The following is a 22,266-nucleotide window of genomic DNA, read 5'->3' on the forward strand; positions in this document are numbered from 1 at the left end:
TTACTAACACAAGTTTTATCAAAGAAATGAGAAATTCAGGCTACAGGCTAAAGAGCAGGGTGTTTCTTCTCTTTGGACCTGTTTGATAACAAGAGAGTTAGTTCTCAGAAGATGTAACTTGCATTTTACTATTCATATTTGATAAAAAAAAAAAAAAAAAGTAGGATACAAATAAAAGTTCATTTTACTATTCATGTCCCAGTTTTACACGTAAAAAAAGTTCCATGGTAAACCATGGAACTTGAAAATAGAAGTTTTTCCCACCCCGATAAAACACCCCTCTTCGCACCTGTGCCCTATTTCTTCACCCCTCTCGTACAGCCAGCCCCTCGCCTGCGACGGCTAGCCGCTCAGCTTTTCTTCGCAACAGCCAGCCGCTCCCCCTGTCTCTGGCTCTCTCTCTCTTCTCTTTTTGGAGCCTCCCTTCCCTCTGTTCTCTCTCTCACCCTTGCGAGCAAGAGCTTGAGGAACCAGTGCGAGGTAGGGAATTTGCGTCACTTGTCACATACGCCACTTTTTTCTGTCCTTTTTTGGTTTTTTTGATAACAAGAAACTTGCTCTATAGTACAAAATTTGCCCTAATTTTTCCAAAATTGTGCTTCTCAACAAACAGCTCGTGTAACACAAAATTTGCCCCTCATTTTCCAAAAATTTGCCATTTTTTTCAGTTTTTGTTCAGATCTAGGTCCAAAAGCATGGATTAAATATCACCCACCTTGTAGTTTTGCTATGGCCCTTCAAAGATTTGTGGAGGAGACTGAAAAAAAAAATTTGCCCATGGTTACAAAAACAACCTGCAAAAAAACTACTCAGCCATGGCTGAACGCTGAAAAAAAAAAAAAAAAAACAAACAAACAAACCAATATGCCATGATGGCAACTACTCTGCTGAAAAAGCTAAAAACTTGGTATCATATGCCTATGTAGCATGTGTGGGGAGAGAGAGAGCTGAAAAATGAAAAGATTTGAGATCATATACATATGTAGCATGGATGAAGAGAGAGAGGGAGGAGAGCTTGCAAGAAGAGAGAGAGGAGAGCTTGCAAGCTCGTGGTTGGAACGGTGAAGAGAAATAGGGCTGCAGCCCGTGAAAACATTTTCCTATATTATATCCCCATGTAATAAGATTTGCCATATACCATTTTCTTTTAAAAATAAAAATGGTATAAACACCTATTTTATGTTTTTAAAATCTTCAGGCTCTCTAAACTATCATGACCTTTGTACCTTTACATTCTATTATCTTTTTCATTATAGGGCACACTTTTCAACAATATGCTCCAACAGTACAACACTTGTTAATTGTTTCCTAACTACTTTTATTTAATGATGACAAAAAAAAAATTAAGAATTAATCAAATGATATATATATATATATATATAGAAAAATGATTCGATAAAGCTGCAAATCTATCAAAATAAGTTAAGCCTCATCTCATAATTCATTAAAAATTACAACGCCAGTATTGGAAAACCATTATATCAATCATCTATTGTAGTGAAAAAAATTAGGATTTCAAGCTCTAAGATTAGTGTATATTGTAAAAAATTATCTAGACTATCTATTTTGTGATAAAAATAAGTGTTCAAAGATCAGCAAGATCTATACCATTTTTTGAATTTCAAATTTTATTTTTTATATTAAAAATTGATTTTATGTCATCATGAAGATTTTGTTTGCTGAAAAGACGAGGATTTGAAGTGAGGCTTTATTTTGTTTTCATAAAGCGTAGGCCTAATATGAATAACTAGAGTATCTTAATATGTAAGGTTAGTTGATCGCTAGTTTGAGTTTTAAAACACATTTATAGTTAATGTAACAAATGTATGGTTTTTTTTTTTTCTTTTTCAAATACCCATTCTTGCTAACATAATAGAGCTATTGATAACATATGTGGTTGACAAGTGCCCTAATACTTTTTCCCAAATAATTTTGTTTTGCATAAATAATGCCGTCTTTGAAAATAAAATGGTGACCATCCCTTCCATTATGTTTCTATAATTCAAATCATGTAAGATCTCTACTCTACTACTGCCTTCTTCAAAGTTGTGAATACAATACCCTCTGCTTTTCTTCCTCGTCCAAAAATACAAATAATTTTTAATTATGGGCCTTCTTCCTTGCATGAGCACACCCCTTAAGAATCACTTGAGTATATGTAACTTTTAATTGGTTTTTCATTAAGTACATACAATATAAAAGAAGAATATTTTTCACTTAATCAACAATCGAAAATAAGCATGTAAATTACAAGCTTCTGTCCTATTTTCTGTTGTTCAACAACAAAAAATATGACATTTTCGGATGTTGAACCGCCGAAAATTGGACATTTTTGGGTGTTGAACCACCGAAAATTAGACATTTTCGGGTGTTGAACAACCGAAAATAGGATCGCGTATTTCAGCAAGCTTTTGGAATACGCAGTCATATTTTTTGTTGTCCAACAACCGAAAACAAGACATTTTCGGTTGTTCAACAAACCGATAAGAATGCAAATTCGAAGCTTCAGGCTATTTTTGGTTGTTAAAAAACCGAAAAAGGGTAAAAAAAAGTCTTTTTTAAAAAATTTCGTTATAAAGTGAAAAAAACGGATATTCCAGTAACAATGAAAACTATTTGGTACTTTGGTTATAACGAAAACTATAACAGATATATACATAATTTTTCCTATCTTATAATCAATTCAATTCAATAATATCTTTAAAAAACATGGTTATACATTGGCATAATCCTCTACCCAAAAGAGATATACCAATTGTTTAAATATTCATCAAGAAAGTTTTTTGAGCACACCATCAAAAGCGTCACCAACATTTACAATAATAATGGATGACATTGTATAAAATATAACAAGATTTACACCCATGTGTAGAGGACCCCAAAGGATCACCATTAAAGTTGGCACGGATCTCTAGAAAAGTTATCACATGGGTGTGGGACTTGACTTTTCTATAGATCTGTGTCAAATTTAATGGTGATCCTTTGGGGTCCTACACACATCCGTGCCAAATTTATAACTAGAAAAGTTATAAATTCTAGTGAAATTTATTAAACTATTCATGAGAGATGAATAATTTAACAACTTACCTATATTTTATGATTTAATTTAAGAAACACATAATCTTGAGTCGTAATAGTTGTAAATAGATTGAATGTTAAATAGTATTATCTCTTATAAGTATTTTGATAAATTTCTCTAATTTTTATATCTGATGTACTAGTAAAAGCACTCATTTCCATTATAACGCATAATTTTTAACATAGCACTAAACCAATATTATCAAGAGTAGGACTCGAGACAAGTATCTTAGATGGTCATGCCCAAAGCAAAAGTCAGATTTGGTTTAAAACTAACCACATCTAGTATCATACCAACTGAACATGTTGGTTTTGACCCCATAAAAAAGTTTGGATAACCATTTCTTGTAATATATTTAATTTTTATTTTATTTATTTTTAAAAATCGACTGATAAGTTTGACCAATGTCCAATAGATTTTGGCTGGACTACACCCTTCATAGTTCCGTGGCCAGTCCAATTCTATATAATTTACGTTTTCCAATCTCCTACCCTGATTATTTATTTTTGCTTCGTTTGCAATATGAATTGAATTATCATGACCACCTCTAGGTTTTCATTTAGGTGGAAGCAGCACTCCCTCTAGGAAAAATTGACTAGAATACCCTTTTCTCTAGCCACTTTGTTACCTTTATTTGTCGGTACAAGGGGAAGAACTTTCTACTTATTCCAAATTGGACTATTATAGTTAATTAGTTGGTACTTATAACTCAATTAGAATGCACTTATGCCATAGCCTTAAGCTATAACTTTGAAATTAAAACAATAATATTAGGAAGAAATAGAAACTATAGACATTGATGATTTTTCAGTATGCAGGATAAAAGTCGAACGTTTAACATTGTGTTCTATGCCTTGCCATGAGATGAAAACACTAGCATTACTTCGTAACATTTATTAGGAGGTTTTGTTCGTAATATGTAATGATCCTATAAGACCCTCCCATATCCATGTGTAGGACTCCAAAGGATCACCATTAAATTTGGTCCAGATCTCTAGAAAAGTCAAATCCCACACCCATGTGATAACTTTTCTAAAGATCTTAACCATATTTAATGGTGATCTTTTGGGGTCCTACACACATGGGTGTGGGAGGGTCTCACAAGATCATTACTCATTCATAATTGTAGCCAGCTACTATTACGAACAAAACCTCAAACAACTAATTTACGGTGTCCGTCATTAACGTCTTATTAATAACCAACAATGAACATTGTGGCCACATACCATGGATGTCATAAATAGCAAATATATGGAGTACTTTCTTCGAACGAAAACTCAACCATTATGTTAGTTACGATATAGATATAGAAAAGAGCAATGAGAGGAGAAAACTATTATGGTCAGTAACTACTTTGCTTGCTTGGCATGCTTACATAGTAACTTGTTGTGTAGTGAAATTTTTGTATGTGAATGTCGCACCAAAATGCACCTTCGCCCTCTATTGTTTTAGATGAAACAAGGCTTTACAGTTCTATGGGGATTCATAATTCTTGTGGGCGCAAGTAGAATTGTCGGATCGAAAATTGTTGCTATTGAAAATGCAGCTCAATTGCATCTTGGTGCAGCTTTTTATTGAAGGGATGGAAAAGATACATCTTGGCACAATGTCATTAAAGAACAATTTTTTTTTTATTATGTGGCCTCAGTATGGGAATGGCTTAAATAGAACAGAACCGGGACTAGGATTCATGTAGCTGACCCCAATTAGTTAGAAAAAAGTTCTCATGATGATGATATGAGTATGTTTACTATGATTACTTGATACAATTAAAAATAAATTATGAAAAAAAGTGTCATTTAGCAATTAAAAATAAATTATGAAAAAAGTGTTAAGGGGGGCAGATGTCTCAACGTAACGTCTTATACCCTCTTTCCCACCGTCAACAAATCATAAAAAGAACAGGAAGAAGAAAAGAAGAAAGTGAAATTTTAAATGTTGTTTGGGGCATTTTTATTGCTTCACTAGAGAGAAGTAACACCTCTTGTAGCTAGAATCACTGTTAGCAAGTCAGGGACTACCAATAAATCGGTCACCAAAAAATCGAAAATAAATGTTTTGTATTTTAAAAAGTCGAATGAAAACATCTGGTGAAAAATACAAATCGATAAAAATACTTCATGTAAAGATATCACAAATATCTCAGACTAGGCTAAAAATCGGAGTAAAAAGATGGATTTAAAATATTAGAAATTTTGAAATTTTAAAAAATAAAAAATATGCCAAAGCCATCAATAATTAATCCATCCATAAAAGTTTTATTAGATTAATATAATTAAGTAAATTAATTTAGATGTCTCATGACTCTCTTCCTATCATCTAATATTAAATATAAAATTAACTAGAAATATTAAAAATTAAGCGTAAGGCATAGTAGAGTCAATAAAAAACTAGGAGTTTGGAAATGTGTAATCCCCAAGTCATGTAGCCTTGCATCATCATCATCATCATCATCATCATTTGGGAAGGTGTCTTCATTTTCCGCCTCTACGGAGACCTCTTATGGCAAAAAACCAAGTAGTTCAAAATTATTTGCATTACAATCATGAATTTCATTTTCACAAGATGCAGCCATCATCTTCGAGTTCACTCTTATGTAAATCAAGTCAGTTAACATAATTGGTGTCAATCCGTTTATTTTTTTTGTTTGAGTCGCCTCAAAAGCACTCCAATTTCTTTTGCACACTAATGAGCTACATGGTTGGCTCAAAATCTGAATGGCAACCATTCAAACCAATGAAATGTTTTCTCCATATACTTCCTACCAAACTCTTACATAATGAAAAATTTTTAGCCACATATTCAAGATACAATTAAAAGTGAAATAAAATTTATTTTCTTAAAATACTAAAAAAATAAATAATGCAAGAAGATATAAAAAACTAATAGTCAAGAAGATACTTACGAGGATGAGTTATTGATAATAATCCCGTTACTACACCATCAAATATATTTGAATCCCGCGTATGGTACTTTAACAACACTGAGAAAAATACATTGTTATGTTAGGTCTGGATTATTGTATTTCAAATCAAGGTAAAGTAAACCTTCATTTCAGGATTAAATTTAACAAACCCATCATACATTAAAGTTGAATTAAGAAATGCGGCAGCAGCATAAATGGTGTGAATTATATTTTTTTTTCACTTTTTTCAAATATCTTCAACAATTCAAGATATCTAGATTCATTGCTATTACAATTTCTATTTAATTCTTCCCTTTCCCTTTACATTGTTTCATATAAATATCCTATGGTGGACCCCTCACTATCACCAAAATGAAGCACCTTGATAAGATGCTCTAATGTGGTGATTGTATATGTTACATCATTTCAAAATTTGGAGCTTTGAATTACTCATGTGATTTTTATCCCATTTTTACTGTTATTATAATTTATAGCTCTTCACTCAAAGGATGCAACTATCAATCTCGAACCCTCTTCTACTTGCGATACAAATTGAACCATAAAAAAGTTAGTGGCAAATCTAGTTTTACCATACTTTTTCAATTCCATTCTATTATGTGTTTTATCATTAAATCTAAAATAATGGTATGCCGATACATATAATACACTATTAACTTAACATCCTTAATGACATCTTGTACCCAAATGACATCTTTATTGATATCTTCTAGAAGGAAATACAACTCATGGGTAGTACACCATATTTATATGAATATGAGGGAATCTCGATTCTATTAGATCACTAGCAAGTATATAATTTGATTCATTGTCAGTTACAAGATAAACAATATTTTGTAGTCCTAACTCCTGAATGACTTGAATAATAATTTTTTCAATAAATAATTCAATTATGTTATACTCAGATACCTCAAATGCATTTATAAAAATTGATCCTTAAAGACAAGATGCAACAACATTAAGGAATGACTGGTTTTTCATATCCGACTAGAGATCTAACATAAAAGTGCATCTTGATTGAACCCATGAATCTTTTATTGATTCTTCATGTGCAGCGGCTTCTATCTTAAGTTTTTGTATCAATTTAGTGAGAACAAATGAGTAACTTGATAATGTGTAACCAATACCAAAATTGATACATGTATTTTTCATATTAACAAATAATTGTGCACTGATAACATTGAATACAGTATTATTCATGATTAATGCACAAGCCACATCTTTGTCAATAAAATCTTTATTTTTCTTATTAAACAATGATGGTAAAGAACTTTATTGCAAACGAGAACTAGTGGTAGATGTACCAAGTGATGCATCAAAATTACCTAAGTTTATCGAACCTTGATCACATTTTGAACATATGATGTAATTTAGTTCTTCTTCTTTGGGGGCTTAAAAGATATTTCGTGTGTCGCAGTGACAACCAAATCTTGTACATCATCAGGTACTTGAGGGCAAGCTTTTATGTCATTCCCTTGTTCTCATGGTGATATTTGAATTTTGTTATCTCGTAGAAAGTTTTCATTGTAAAATTTGTAACACAATTCATGTCCTCTTTCTTCACAATAATCCCAAAAAATGATCTTGACCTAACCATTGTTTATTCTTTCCTTTTTAAATAAAATAAAAAATATAGAATATATAAGTACATTAGGGGTTCATGTTCTTCATATGAACTACCTCAAAGGAATCTACAAGCTTAACTAGTTAAGGGGTACATAAAATAGCTTGGCAGGCTAGTTAACAAAAGCATTGAAAATAAACTATGCGTTTAATTTGCATTATATACAATTAAAATAAAATTAAGTATAAATAAAAAATAAAATAATAAGTTCATGATAAATACACCATATTAATTTTTTTCATTAAATTACACCTATTTAGTACATACTAAAAAAAAAAATACACCATATAAATTTTCTCATTAAATACTTTAATGAACATCGAAATTACTTAAGTACATACCAAAAAAATACACCATATAAATTTTCTCATTAAATACACTAACAAACATCACACTTACTTAAGTACATACCAAACACAATTTGTTTTTCTCATTTAGTATATACACTTCTTTAATTGAAAATATGGCTCGTAGCATTTAGGTACTCTGTTTCTAGAGAGAGAAACATACCATATGGGCACTATGTTTCTAGAGAAGAAAAGCGGTCTTTCGTTGTCTTGGGTTTTCCTCTTTAATTTGTAGGAGCATGAAGATTCAAAGCTTGTGGTTCAATGCGAGGTACAAGAATTGGGTATAGTGGTTTTAGAGTGAGAAAGAAAATAGGGGATATACGAATTGCAGGAGCAAGAAGACTCCAAAACCCTAAAATCTGTATGATTAGGCTTTCTTCTGTAACATCACTCTATTTATAGGCTTTCTTTTTCCTCTGTAATTTGCAGGAGCAAGAAGATCCCAAAACCCTAAAAACAATCTGGGTATAACCTGTGGGAAGAGTTGGTGATTAGGTTTGCAAGAAGAATCTATGATTTCCTCTGTAATTTGCAAGAGTCAGAAGCAACAGGTACACAGAGGAACAATGATTAGGTTTGCTATTTTTTTAAGCTTTTTTTTTTTTTAAGATTTTGTATAAATTATGTAATCTGGATGGTCTTTGAGCCTTAGTTTGGATTGAATTTTTGGTGGAATTTTGTCAAGCCACAATTTGATAGATTTTTTATTCAATGGTTTTCATTTTTTTTATTCTAATTTGATTCTAATTTGTGATAATCTGGATGGTTTGAGCCCCAATTTGTGATAATATGGATGGTTTTGAGCCGTAATTTATGATAATCTGGATGGTTTTATGCCATAGACAATATTTTCATAATAACTATCATCACAAATAATCACATAAATCTACATCCATATTATATTTTTTACACAATGATTTGACATAAACAGTGTTTCCTTTATATGATGATTTTCCATAATAACTATTGAAATTTGCATCTATATGCTTAAGTTAAAAAAAGAGAAAAAAAAATCAGACATTCAATCTGCAACTGTGGCCTTGAAGAACAACATGATTTCAACACAAAGTCTAACAATCCATAAACCCATTGGGGATAAAATTTTTCGATTTTAGGAGTTTTTTGGAAATAATATGTTTTTCTTAGAAAGTATGAAAATAGGAAAAAAGCTTTTATCTTTCAAAAAAAAAAAATACAGGTAGAAAAATGACATGGTTTTTGGGTCCAATTTAATTTGTTTTTCTTAAAATCGTGTTTTAAACGTTTTTTTGAAAAAAACTCATTTTTTTGCCGAAGTTTTCAAAAAGTGGTTGTTTTAAATGTTTCTTTTATAAAAACACCTTTTTTTAAAAAAAATGCATTTTAATTGTCAATTTGCTAACTATGGCTTGAATACACAAGAATAAACTTATGACGTAGACAAAGATAGAGCATGCAATAAAACGTACTTACACCCCCCCCATCTGTCTCTCTCAAATGCACTTACAAACCCGTAAAATTTCCCTTTACCCTCGATTCCATTCTTTGTATTTGTCAACCATGCGGGCAGGACCTGCTATCAGCTTTTTCAGCCCTTCTCTCTCCACATTTTTTTAAGCATGGAGCTCTTAAGCCTATAAATTGGCCTGTCTCTCTCTCCACCTTTTTTAAGCAAGGAGCTCTTAAGCCTATAAATTGGCCTGAATTGCTTCTTGGGTCAAAACTGCATCAGCAAGGAGACAATGAGGCGAGTAAAGATTCAAGTAAAAAAGATAGAGAACAAAACAAACATGCAAGTGACCTACCTACTCAATGAGAAGGAATGACCTCCTCAAGAAGGCCAATGACCTCTCTGTTCTTTGTGACATTGATATTGCTCTCATCATATTCTGCCAAAATGGAAAGCTCAATGTTTTCTCTGGGAAAAATAGGTCACTAAACTAACCCTTTCTTTATTTTTTTATTACATTGAATATTTAGTTTCATCATGGCTAAATCTCTTATCTTTATCTTTCTTTCATCATGACTAAACCTCTATATCTCTATCTTTCTTTCTTTTTTTTCCTTTGTTTATGTCCTGGGTTGAAGATATTTTTTCTCAATATATGAACCTTCCTGTGCATGTACGAGGGAGATAATAGTTTAATATTTTATAGGTTCCACTCGCTTTTTATTTGTGTCCTCTATTAAGCTCTCATGTTTCCTTTTTGTTTTACTCCTAAGTTCATTTGATGTGCCATTTTTGTTTGTTATGCAACTTCAAAAACAAAGAGAAAACTTGACAAAGGCTTCAAGATGAGCAAGTATCATATCTCTCTTGTTTTGTGATTGTGTGCATTAAAATTTGTGGTTTGGTTTACTCTTGAGTCGCATTGATAATAATGTAGAAACGTATATACAGATGCCATTAATTTTAGGGGAAATGTTTCTTTGGAACCCCACCCACATATATAGTATATGTGATCCCGATCTCAGCTGTCAAATCTGAGTAGATGGCTGAGATGGCTTGACTTACAAGCTAGCTCTTAACCATTAGATCTTGATCGAATGACTCAGAGTTTTTTATTTTATTTTTATTCTATAAATCATTTTAAGCCAAAATTTGGGGCATAGATCTAACAAGGGTGCACATGGTTAAGAAAAAAAAAAAATCGGATTATAAAAAATTAGCAGAATACCCTAAACATTTCAGGGGTATTTTAGTCATTTATCTTTATGGAAAATATTTATTTTAATTTTTTCTAGCTTCGCCCTAAGTTTATGATTGGATGCCCAAAATTTTATTTAAAATGGTTTTGTAAAAAAAATGAAAAAAAAAATAGTGTTTGGCGTGACATTGTGGTATAGACGTAGCTGTTTGATTTAGATCGAATAACTAAGAAGTGGAGTCCCATATAACTTCCCTCTTATTTTAGTATAAGGAGGTCACACTTAATCTTTTCTATCAAATTTTAAATCGGATGGTTGTATGTAATTGACTAGGCTCAAAGCTAAAAGGAATTTCTCATACTTTATGACACACCTCAAGCTATTCGATTTGATATCTAAGATCTAGGAGTACTTATAACAATGGTAAATGATCTTATAGTACACAGTCTCAAATGACATTTGCGCTACGATCGACTTTGTAAAATAGCTTGTCCAAGAAGACCTTTGGAAGAAAAGGTCTGAAGATAATCTGGCCTCTGAGATAAGCAGGTGTCTCTCTCTCTCTCCCACTCTCTCTCATTTGGAAATGAAGGGCTTCATTTGTGCTTATCTCTTTTGAATGTTTTGTTTTGTTTCTTACTGTTGGATTCTTTGTGGACTTAGTTGAATCATCTCAAACGATCCTGACCACGTATTCAGGTATGCTCACAACTTCTTATCGAAAATTATAGAATAAGATTCTTTACTTGTGTTATAACAACGTCGCAATTGTTCCTAGTCATTAGATGTGATGTCGGACTATTAGGAATGTGCCTTGAGACTTGCTAAAAGTCCAGCAAAAGTGTTCTTAAACTTGTGATTCATCTTAAGTTGTATGATTTCTAATTTGATGGATATTCTAGTCTTATACTAAAATGGTGCACTCCAAGAGGCCTAGTACATTTTTAATTTCTATTAAATTTTATGAATATATTTTGGGATGTTGTAGGCTTTACTTTTAAAAACTTTCAATTTAATAGAAAGTTTAGGTTTTTTTAGTGTTTGGAATTTTAGAGGCATTCAACTAGAGTCGTTATAAAATTATTTATTCTATCAAGGGTATATTTTACTCCGAAGTTCTAATTATACTAGAATAAAGATATATTGAGGGTTAAGGTTTTAACTATATTGAGGGTTAAGGTTTTAACTCCGAAGTCCGAAGAAGATTTAGAAGCAAAGTAAAACATTGTTTGTTTTGAAAGTCCTGGTTAAATTAAAGAGCTAAGAAGCTTAGCTTATTCTGCCATTGTTATTTTTATTCCAATTTTCGTTTCTTTGATTTCTTCTTAGAAATTCTACTATGTATTACAAAGCTAAACGGTCTAATAATAGACAATCCCTGTAACACATATTTGATCTTTAATATTTGTTTGCAATCATGTGATTCTAATTCCTTCTTGTTTTCCTTATGAGAACCCATTACTTTGGAAATTTCAGGAGGTTTAGCGAGAAATTAATGGGGTTCAGTGTCAATTGGAGGAAGCACAAAGAAAATTAAAGTACGCCTTTCTTACTAATCGGTAAACAAATCATTAACCAAACAATTAATCTAACTAGCAATCAAAGAAAACAAAATTTGACATTTTTATCTTTGCTTTTATAATTTTGAGGGTATCTTTGCTTTTATAATTTTGAGGGCGACCCCATTGAGATAACGTCGCCATCAGATGCAAAATACCATGAGCATATCCTCGAAGATACACCTAGCCAAGAGAGCAATGGCAAAGTAAGATCTCAATATACATAGCAATCATTCTTTGTTCGTATGAAATTTGTCGTCAAGGTCTTATTATACCCAAAAAGAAAAAAGCTTAAGCAATATTTGTTTGTTTTATGCAGTGTGAATTAGTATGAATTGGGCTTGCACCTTACAACCCAACTAATTCACATGTAAAACATTATTTTCTCAAGCAATAATTCCAAAAACTGAAATAGGAACCTTTTCTTCTGTGATTATCATACTTGCTTGACTCTTGTGGTACATAAAAAAATACAAACTTATTTTCATGTAGAGAGTTTGAATGCTAATGGATTCCTACCAGTCATTTCGATTCACATTACAGATTGGTTTTCACACTCGGAAACACACTTCCCACAACATAATTTCATTGATTCCAACGCTATACTCTCCTTGAGGTACTTTTATAAATAACTGAGAAAGAAATAACTCGTTAAATAATATAAAACCAAAGAAAGAACAATATTATGCGTAAAAAAATCAGGGCCAACTCTCTATAACGAATAAATAAATACACACAAAAAAAATGTCATGTCCCAAATAATCTTCTTCCAATACTCACAAAATTTTGATTGACAGAGATCATTCACAATCAGTGGTTGAATGCTTAGCCAATTCATCTGTGAGTTCTTTAATGATGAATGTAGATGCTTTGAAACTTGCTAATCAAGTTGAGTTAAACAACGAGAGAAATCGAGTAGAAGCCGATGAAGATTTCACTCATGTTCATGTTACAACATGTCAACAGCTTGAAACTTACTCCACCACAATACCTGCAATTCATATTCTTGCAATCTCACCCCAATATACAGTGAACCAGGTATTGTATTTCATTTCATGCGGCTTGTTTCTCTTGAGCCATTTGATACTTATAGGTTCAGATAGAGGGTTTGTTTGCAAGTTTTAGAGTAATACCTTGAAATGATCTCTCGTGAAAAATAGAAAGAAGGCAACAAGATTGAAATAGTCAAAATGATTTAAGGGATACACATAGAGGGGCAAAAATATAAACAAATGGAGGCTCCAAAACATATATACTTATCTTGTTAATTGGGGATCCATATTGTAGACTGGGTACCTATGGTATAAGAAGGCTACAACTATCGTTAGTTGTTAGATGTGGAATTGGGTGGTTAGGATGTGCTCTTCTTTTATACAAAGTTCAAAAAATAAAAAAATTCAATCACTGAGGGTTATGAAAGTACAATCATCACCTCTAGATTTTTATATTTGAAAGCTAGAAGTGATTATGACTATCTTATGCTATTATCGCATACATATTCATTATTGACAGTATTATACCTTATCTTATCTTAAACACTTGGATTCTAACAAATTGTTCTTTTCTTTTTGGTTAATTACTTCCACAAAATGCTAATAACATGAGATAAAAACTTTTTTGACAAGGAATTGGAGTCTAACTTTGGTTCGCTGGTCCAAAATCCAGAGAATTAAATCTCTTCAAAGTTCGAACTATGCTTATATTGAATATACAAAGCAATGATGGTAACCCTTTTTGGTATTTTTATTTCATGATTTTCCTGGATGATTTAGGTCCGAGAATGAGCAATAGACTTTCTTCTTTTCTATTACAACAGATTCACCAATATGAGTCCATTACTATACATTTAAGAGGCGGAAAAAAAAGAAGCTAGTGTGTGTTTAAGAAAAAAGAAAAGGTTACTTGATGCCACCTCTTAAATTATAATGATAATTGAGAGCGATGCGGCAAATTTTAAAAAGAAAAGTATATTGCATAGTATCGAATAAAATGATGTCCAATAATGGAGAGGATTTAACTTGCCATTGGGGTGCTGTAGCCACCTCAAAGTTCATTTCACTCCCATGAACTATAATTTTCCTTAGTTATTGAAGCATACAATTCTTATCCTGCTCTAAATAGGTATAAAAATCATCGCTTCTTTGCTCAAGCTGTAACCATGCCTCTTGTGCATTTTTGATTGCTCTCTCTTTCTCCAACACCCCCATAATTCCTTTCATATTTTAGGGTGTGTATCATCACCAATAACATTTGAATATCTTGGGTTGAAATCTATGAGATAGCAGAAATTGAGAAAGATGTTTATATGATTAGAGTTGGATGGATGAAGTGGAGATGTGCTTCTGAAGTCTTATGTCATCGTCACATACCAATGAAACTAAAGGGGAATTTCTATGGGATGGTTGGAAGACCACCATGGTTTATGGGGTGGAATGTATGAGCACTCGAGAAATAAAATATCCATAAAGTTAGTGTATCTAAGATGAGGATGTTGCGATGGCTGAGTGGCATGATAATAAAAGATGAAATTCGAAATGAATACATTCGAGGAGATTTAGGAATAAATCCAGTAAGTGATAAAATGAAAGAAAGTAGACTTAGATGGTCTTGGCCATGTGTAGTATTTACCTAAGACATAGTGGGTTTGACGGAGAGATTTAGTTCAAATGGAAGGCATTAAAAGGACAAGGGGATGGCCCAAATAGATATTGATGGAAGTAATGAGATTAGATCTAGTGACTAATGGTCTGACTGAGGGTATGAAATAAGATTCATATTGTCGATCCCAAATTATTGGGATAAAACTTGGACGATCATGATGATTCTTACCGGTAACAAGCTCATGCACAACCTTGTTTAAATTAATGATGCTACTCAAAGGAGGATCTCTCTCTCTCTCTCCAACATTTTCACTATTTTTTCCTAAGTCTTACCTCCTCCTATGTACACATTGCTAAGAAGTACTTATCCCCCCACATCTTGGGTCTAACTATTAAGAAGCAACACTCCTTCACCTCTATGTGCACGAATGAAAACCAACCACAAAATAGAGAAAAAACAAAGCAGCAAATGTAAATCATCGACAATATAAAAAGTAAAATTTATTAGAACGTAACTAATTTATCAAATTTTTAATATTTTAACCATTTTTAAATATTCCAAGATTTGCATTTTGATGAGTTTTTTAATTTATATGAAATAGGTAAAATGTTAAAGAGTTTTGATAAATCTCCCTTGAAAAATTAAAAAAAAGAAATGGTAAAGAAGATAAAAATTATTTTAATAAAAAACCTTCACCACTAACTTGAAAGAAAACTTTTTGTGCCAGTTCATGGGGAATGCTTTGAAATGACATCATGTTTGTTAAAGTCCGAAGTTTTTTGAAGATAAACTTGGGATATACGATAGGAATGGAAGTGAATCATAAACACATATAAGATATTGAGACCTACCATAAAATACAAGATATTGCACCTACTTTTCCCATACATATTAATCACATACACTTGTCATAGTAACCCTGTAAACAATGTACACTTTCCTTAATAATGTTTACTGGTAAACTATGGAAGTACATCAATTTGAACTTTGAAATTCTAACCAAACCAAACCTTATTGAAACTTCATGATTTATCCTATGTTTTTTTGAAGGAAAACAAAGCGAGAAGTTTATGTGTTGCTAATGTGGTCCTCTTCCCAAAATCGCTCTTGGAGAATGAATTGTGGACTAAACTTTTATAGGCCAATAATCTCAACCACTTTGATTATGAATCTTAAAAAATAAAATTTGAATTTAAATTTAAATTTTATGATATTTTATTTTAAAAGAATTAAAATGAATAGTCTATGAAAATTTTAAAACGACATGTTTTTAAAGTTTAAAATATATTTTAAATTTATGATTGTGCAAGTCGAGATTGTCAAGCTGTAGAATTTCATATCCAAATCCCATCTCTAAGAAATATTTTTGGAATGAGACCACACTTGAATAGGTGCCTTAGTTCATCATCACTAAAACCGTTTCTAACTCTACTATTTGAAAAAGACTATGTAAATCAAATAAAAAACGTAACTATATTATGCTTAGTCCTGTAATTTTTTAGGGATATTTTGGTCATTCTCATATGTTAAAAATATTTGTTTTATATATTTTTGAACCACCGATGAAGATCTGACATCTGTGATTTCACCTCTATTATTATTCATTATAGCTGTCAAATGTTTGTTAGTTTTTTCCCTATATATATATAGAAGAGAGAGAGTATTGTTCACGATCGTAATGGTTGAGATTATTGACTTGTAAATTTTTTTATCCAAAATCCACTTCTAAGGTGGACTTTTAGAAGGCGATCAAATTTGAACAAAAGTACATTTGATTTTGTTAGAAGTTCAAAGTTAAAATTGATGTACATCCTTGGCTTACCCTTGAACATGAAGCCACTTCCAAGTTCCCCATAAAAATGGTCGTTGATTGTTACAACGAGCTGTCAAACTTTTTAAAATTGGTGTTCTCTTCCTCACCCTTTTTCTGCTTATATTTGTTTGTTTGGGATGAATTGTGTTTGTTTGTTTCTTTTTGTCTATTTTATTGATGTGCTTCATTAAAGCGTATAGTGGAAAAGGAATGTTGCCTCCCAATAGTTAGATCCAAGAGTTGTGAGAGATCCAATTCTTATCAAAAGTTAGAGTTGATAAGAGAGATGAAGTTGAAAAACCCTTGTTTAGCAGGGTCATTGATTTGAGTGAGTTGTAATGAGTTAGAAGGCCCTCTCTCTCATCAAAGAAGTTAAAGAGCCGGAGCCAAGCAACTTTCTTTTACTTAAACACAATAGCTTTATTTTTCTTGCATAATGAACTTATATTTGTGTTTAATGCATACAAAAAAGGAGAGAATTTGGGTTTTCTTGGACCCGACTCATCCAATAAATATCCAAAATAAAAAATAAAAAATAACAGAAAAGTAATGTCCTCATTGTTTTGTGTAGTTGATATAAGCATAGTGGCAAAAGATCTAATCGTTCTTATTTTGAGTGGATGAACCATACTCTCCAATTCCATCTAATTTTGAGCCAACGAACAAGAGTCTCCAATTCCCTGTAATATAGTCCCCATGCCATCCAAGTAAGGTCGTATATTAACAAAATTTTGTGAAATAAATTAACTAAAAAGGAAAATACAATATGTGAGAAGTAAAATGTTTAAGGAGAGACTAGGCACACATGTGTTAATAATGAACTACCTTCTGCACAGGAAAATCACAATTATTCTTAGCCATCAAATGTGAAATTGGGAAGTTGAAGAGTATGTCATCCATCACCTTCAATGATTAAAATTTTTCTAACTTTGTGTAAAAAAGAATGGCACACTCTTTTACCTGCATGGTTCCACTTTTGACAACTAGAGGTAGTTGTAGCCTTCTTATAACATAGATAAATGGCCTCACGATATACAAATCACCAATGAATGAGATAAGTGTGGGTATATTTACATTGGTTTATGCATTTCCCTGTACTTATGCCCTTGTATATGCATATGCATGTCTCCTTTATCATTTAAAATAAAATATTTTAATACTTAAGTTCAATTTTTCCTTTTTTCCAAATTCATGATCATAGTGACTAAGATTATTTTCAAGGTATAATTTGAAAAAGTTGCAAAGAAATCCTATATTTGAACCTAAAAGTATTGACTGGCCCAAGAGAAACCTAACTACCATTATACATATGAATTGTATGGAATGAAAAACCATACCGGGTTCACTGTATTTGGGCTTGAGATTGTGGGAAGATAGATGGCAAGTGTTGTAGCCGTGCAAGTTTCAGGCAGCTAAGATATTGGAGTCTCAAATTGAGCAAACTCTTCATCCACTTTCGCTCGATTGCTCTCATTGGTCAACCCAACTTGATCAGCAAGGTTCAATGCATTTACATTCATAATTAAAGATTCCACAGATGAATCCGGTAAGCATTCAATCATTGGATGTGGATGATCCCTATAAATCAAAATTTTCTAAGTACTGGTAGAAGATTATTTTGGACTTTTTTTTGTGGTATATTTATTTGTTCATCATGGAGAGGTGGCATCGTGGTGGTGATTACCCATTAATTTGGTCTTTTATTTTATTTTATATTTTTTAACCAGACATTTATTTCTCAAATATAGATAAAAACTACCTCAAGGACAGCCTGGAGTTGAAATCCATGAAATTCTGAAGTGGAGAGAGTATTTCCCTTTGTGAGAACCAATCATTAATTTGCGTCGAATCAGTTCCTAGGAATCCACGACCATTTGAACTAACTTCATGAAAGCATTTTTTTAATGCCACAAGGGTCAGGCAAATCAGCCCAAGAACAAAAGGTTTATATTTAATATTTGATATTTTCTTCTTGAGAAAAAAAAATTATATGTAAATTTGTTGGGTTGTAAGGTCCAATGCCAGCTCCTTCCAATTCATGTTGCATAAGGCAAATAAATATAGCTTAGAATACATTTTTTTAAAATACTTGAAGAAAACAAATTTCACCCAACATAGAAAGAACAAAGAATGGTAGAATAATCTACTATGTTTTCTATTATCTCACTTTGCGATTAATCGCTTGAGTGTATATTGAATGACATGCTCATAGTGTTCTGCCTTTACTAGTGATGTTATACTATTCGGTTCACCTTAGAAAAGCCTGAAAGTGAAGATAAAGGTGTAAAAAATATTATTTACTTTGCTTCTTATTCAAATATAGTTTGGTTAATGATAAGTTTACCAATTAGTGAAAAAGGAGTACCTTAATTTTCTCTCTACATCCTCAAGTTGATGTTGGACCCTATTAATTTCTTGTAGAAGCTCCTAATGTTTAAGAAGTAATTAGTTCTTAAAACAAAAACTAACAAGACTGTAGAGGAAACGGACATGAAAGATCAATTGTAAGGGGATTGTATATTATAAGGTTATTTATCTTTGCAATGCATTGGATAATTTATACAAAGATCTCCATGAAATAAAAATTTGATTTAAAACTATTGTGGAAGAACAAGCTAAGTGTCTTAGCTCTCTGGTTTCACCATGACACTATGATTCTAAAATCATATATCGACCTCTATTTATATCTTGAACCTACCCTCATGTTTATACTTGAAATTGTAGGCAGGAGACTTTGCCCCCGCCTTGGTTTTGGGTGCAAACAAATTGATAAATTGGTAGAGTATGGGGTCCCGTCAAATTATACTCCGATGAAGAATTACTCCGATGAAGAATCAGGTCTTTAAGACCTTCTCCCTCTCGGATCGCCGACAAAATCGACTTCTTTGCTATCTTAACCTTGGAACTCAACCAAGAAAACTTTTAAAAAGGGATTTGGGGTAAAAAGAAGATTTAAAGAAAATAGATTTAAAAAACGAACAAAGAAAGAGAACCACAAATAAATAACTAAAGTAAGGAGATGCAAATAAACTGGGGTGACGAATCTAACTACAAGATGCAAGAAGAAAAAGAAATTAAAGAGCATGGAGAAAAAGGAAGTGAGTTTAATCTAAACATGTGTAACATAGAATGAAAGAGAGTGAGTATCATGGAAATGTGAGTATAATTACAAAGAAAAAAAAAATGAGGTCCTCATCAACAAGGCAGAGAGATATAAGCATGAAATGCGAATAAAGATAATAATATATAACATGAGAAAAGATAATATGAGAGGGAGGGACAAGAAAGCTAATACTAGTAAATAATTGTGAGAGTAATAAAACTAAATACAAGAAAGAGATAGAAGGAAAGAGTATTAGAAAGAGTGTTAAGATAAGCGAGATAGAGAGAAATAGAGAATGAACCATTGAAAAGAGATGAAGAAGTAGATGAATACAAATTACTAATAAGACAAATAGATACACCAATAAGAGAATAAGAGATGCTAAAATATAGAACACAATATAAAGGGGAGACGTAAAATAAGCATACGAGAGAATGGAGGATGAGTGGGATGAAAGAGATGAGATTTAAACTATGAGATGGAAGAGGAGAGAGAATATATTGTTAATCAAGAAAAATAACCATAATAAAGAAAAAGAAATGAATGCTTGATTGAAAGGGTGAAGAAGAAGACAAGATGTACGCCATCAAGCGAGCAAATAGGGGGAAAGAAATAAACACAACAAACTAAAGAGGTAGATGGTCGGGGCCTGGTTTTCGTTTTGGCCCTCGTGCAGATGGGGTGTACGCGTGTGGGGGAGGAAACCCTATCTTAAACAACCACGGGGATCTACGCGTGTTGTGCACCTATGGGTGCATGTATGCGGGCCATCCTGTGAGAGGATAGGAACCAACAACGAGAGAGATTTTTATGGTGGAGGTACGTTCGAATGCTTAACTCGCCGTTTGGGGTTCAGGAGACACACCCAGGCGGTTCGCCTACTTAGAATAATCACGAAGCCCTCTGGTTGTCTGCCAGTGCGGTTTGGACAGGGACTCTCTTCAGGTTTTCAAATGATCTCTTCTCTCTCGTGCTTGCAATTGAGATGGGGGATCGATTATCCCTCAAAGAGGTTGACTGGCTAGTGGAAAGGTGCGGGAGGACCCGAGTTTTGGAACCATTGGGTTCGCTTGGGACCGCGCGTCTATTGCGGATGTGTCAATCGTAGACGCGGGTTGCTGTGCGGGGCAGATGACGTGTAGAGAAGAAGAGAGAGGGCTCGGGATGTGGCTCGACTTAGGAAAGCAGGAGAATGGGTCCGCACACTCGGGGGTATTTTCTCTCTCTGAAAGCAAATGAGACCGCGTACTCAGGGGTATTCTTTCTCTCTGGGAGGGAATGGGATCATGTACTCAGGCTAATTCTCTCTCTGAAATTGTTCTCTCTCCTCTCAGTGGGATTAAGGGTTTAGAAGCAAAGAGGAGTGGGAACGAGCGTTATGCCACTATTTTTAGTGACGAATAATCCACCTTTTTACAAATGACTTAAGCATGTTTATATAGAGAACTCACCGAACAGAGGTGAATGCTCAAAATCTAAGTTTAATTATAATTAAATAAATTAGAATAAAATACTAAAATTAAGTACAATGACCAAAATGCCCCTAAAACTTTTTATGCAAATGACGAAACCATCCTTGCTTGAGGGTCCTTCTGCCATTGCCAGTTCTTGGAAGCTTTTCTGGAACCTTGCAGCGATGGTTCAGTCGATTTTCCGTTATATGCTTAATGCTTATTCGATTCTGAGCATTTTGATGCCCTTTAATCATGCTATGGCAGTCTTTTCCCACGGGGTGGAAGTTCGGCCAGATTTGTGAACTTTGATCATCAATGTCATTCGACTTGTGATGCTCTAAGTCTTTTTTTTTATTACAGATGAAAGAAGAGACTGTCACAATCGTTTTACATCAAGTTTGGTTCATTTTGGTCTTCATTTGCAGCATTTCCTAATTTGAGAGGGCACCAGAAAAAGGGATTCTGACTACCGAACGGACCTGATTTTCCTATAATCTTGGGATTTGTACTTATCGGACCTTGGATCAAGTACAACAGTTATACCAGTTTGTAGCTTTTCGAGACGTGGTTGCGTTGAACTCGGTTTCATGATGATCCGATGCACGGATCTCGGGCTGTGCTTCACAAGGTTCGAGATTTCTTCTTCTTAAAACCCTGATTTTTCTGGTTTTGTGGTCACCTTCTTTCTAGAAAAATGCTGACTTTGAGTCACACTATGGTGCATGCCCTAAATCAAAATGACGAGGTTGTCATGATTTAGAACATGTCTAAGTTTGAGTTTTTTCTGGTTCTGGTCGAAGGTCCTGTGGGTCTTTGAAATCCATCTCGAGATGTGACGTTGCAATCTCCATGCTTGGGGACTGGTTCAATGAAACTGCACTGCAATCGTATAAAACATACCCGTTTTGAGGCAGTTTGGGCGTATACCCCTTTTGGGTGGTCCGATTGAGCCCAAATTTGGTGCTCAGGGGCTTTTCGACGTTCTGAATGCGACAACGTTGGTCTGGTATTATTTTGAAGCCGCTAGCGCAGGGCTACAGTCTTGAGGTGTTTCCTTGTTACGACTACACTCTTCTTAGGTTATCCAGTTTGAGGCTTATTTCATAATACAACTTTCGTTTGTCAGGGTCTT

At 33.1% G+C, this 22,266-nt stretch overlaps 1 long non-coding RNA gene across 3 annotated transcripts; it reads left to right on the plus strand.

Annotated features, from left to right (window-relative positions):
• The first annotated feature begins 273 nt into the window (after positions 1-273).
• On the plus strand, positions 274-12,908 carry LOC110006443 (uncharacterized). 3 transcript variants are annotated; one of them, XR_016054510.1, is made up of 5 exons: positions 8,097-8,244; positions 8,406-8,527; positions 11,044-11,153; positions 11,268-11,303; positions 12,081-12,908. It is a non-coding gene; the product is annotated as an uncharacterized LOC110006443 (long non-coding RNA). The 3 variants fall into 3 exon arrangements; XR_002279411.2 differs by lacking the exons at positions 11,044-11,153; positions 11,268-11,303; positions 12,081-12,908 and adding an exon at positions 9,688-10,088 and having other exon boundaries at positions 8,096-8,244; XR_016054511.1 differs by lacking the exons at positions 8,097-8,244; positions 11,044-11,153; positions 11,268-11,303; positions 12,081-12,908 and adding an exon at positions 274-480 and having other exon boundaries at positions 8,406-8,712.
• Positions 12,909-22,266: the final 9,358 nt, after the last annotated feature.

Source organism: Amborella trichopoda, chromosome 4 (genome assembly GCF_054954075.1).
Source record: "Amborella trichopoda isolate Santa Cruz 75 chromosome 4, AtrichopodaSantaCruz75HAP2 v2.0, whole genome shotgun sequence".
Taxonomy (NCBI): domain Eukaryota; kingdom Viridiplantae; phylum Streptophyta; class Magnoliopsida; order Amborellales; family Amborellaceae; genus Amborella; species Amborella trichopoda.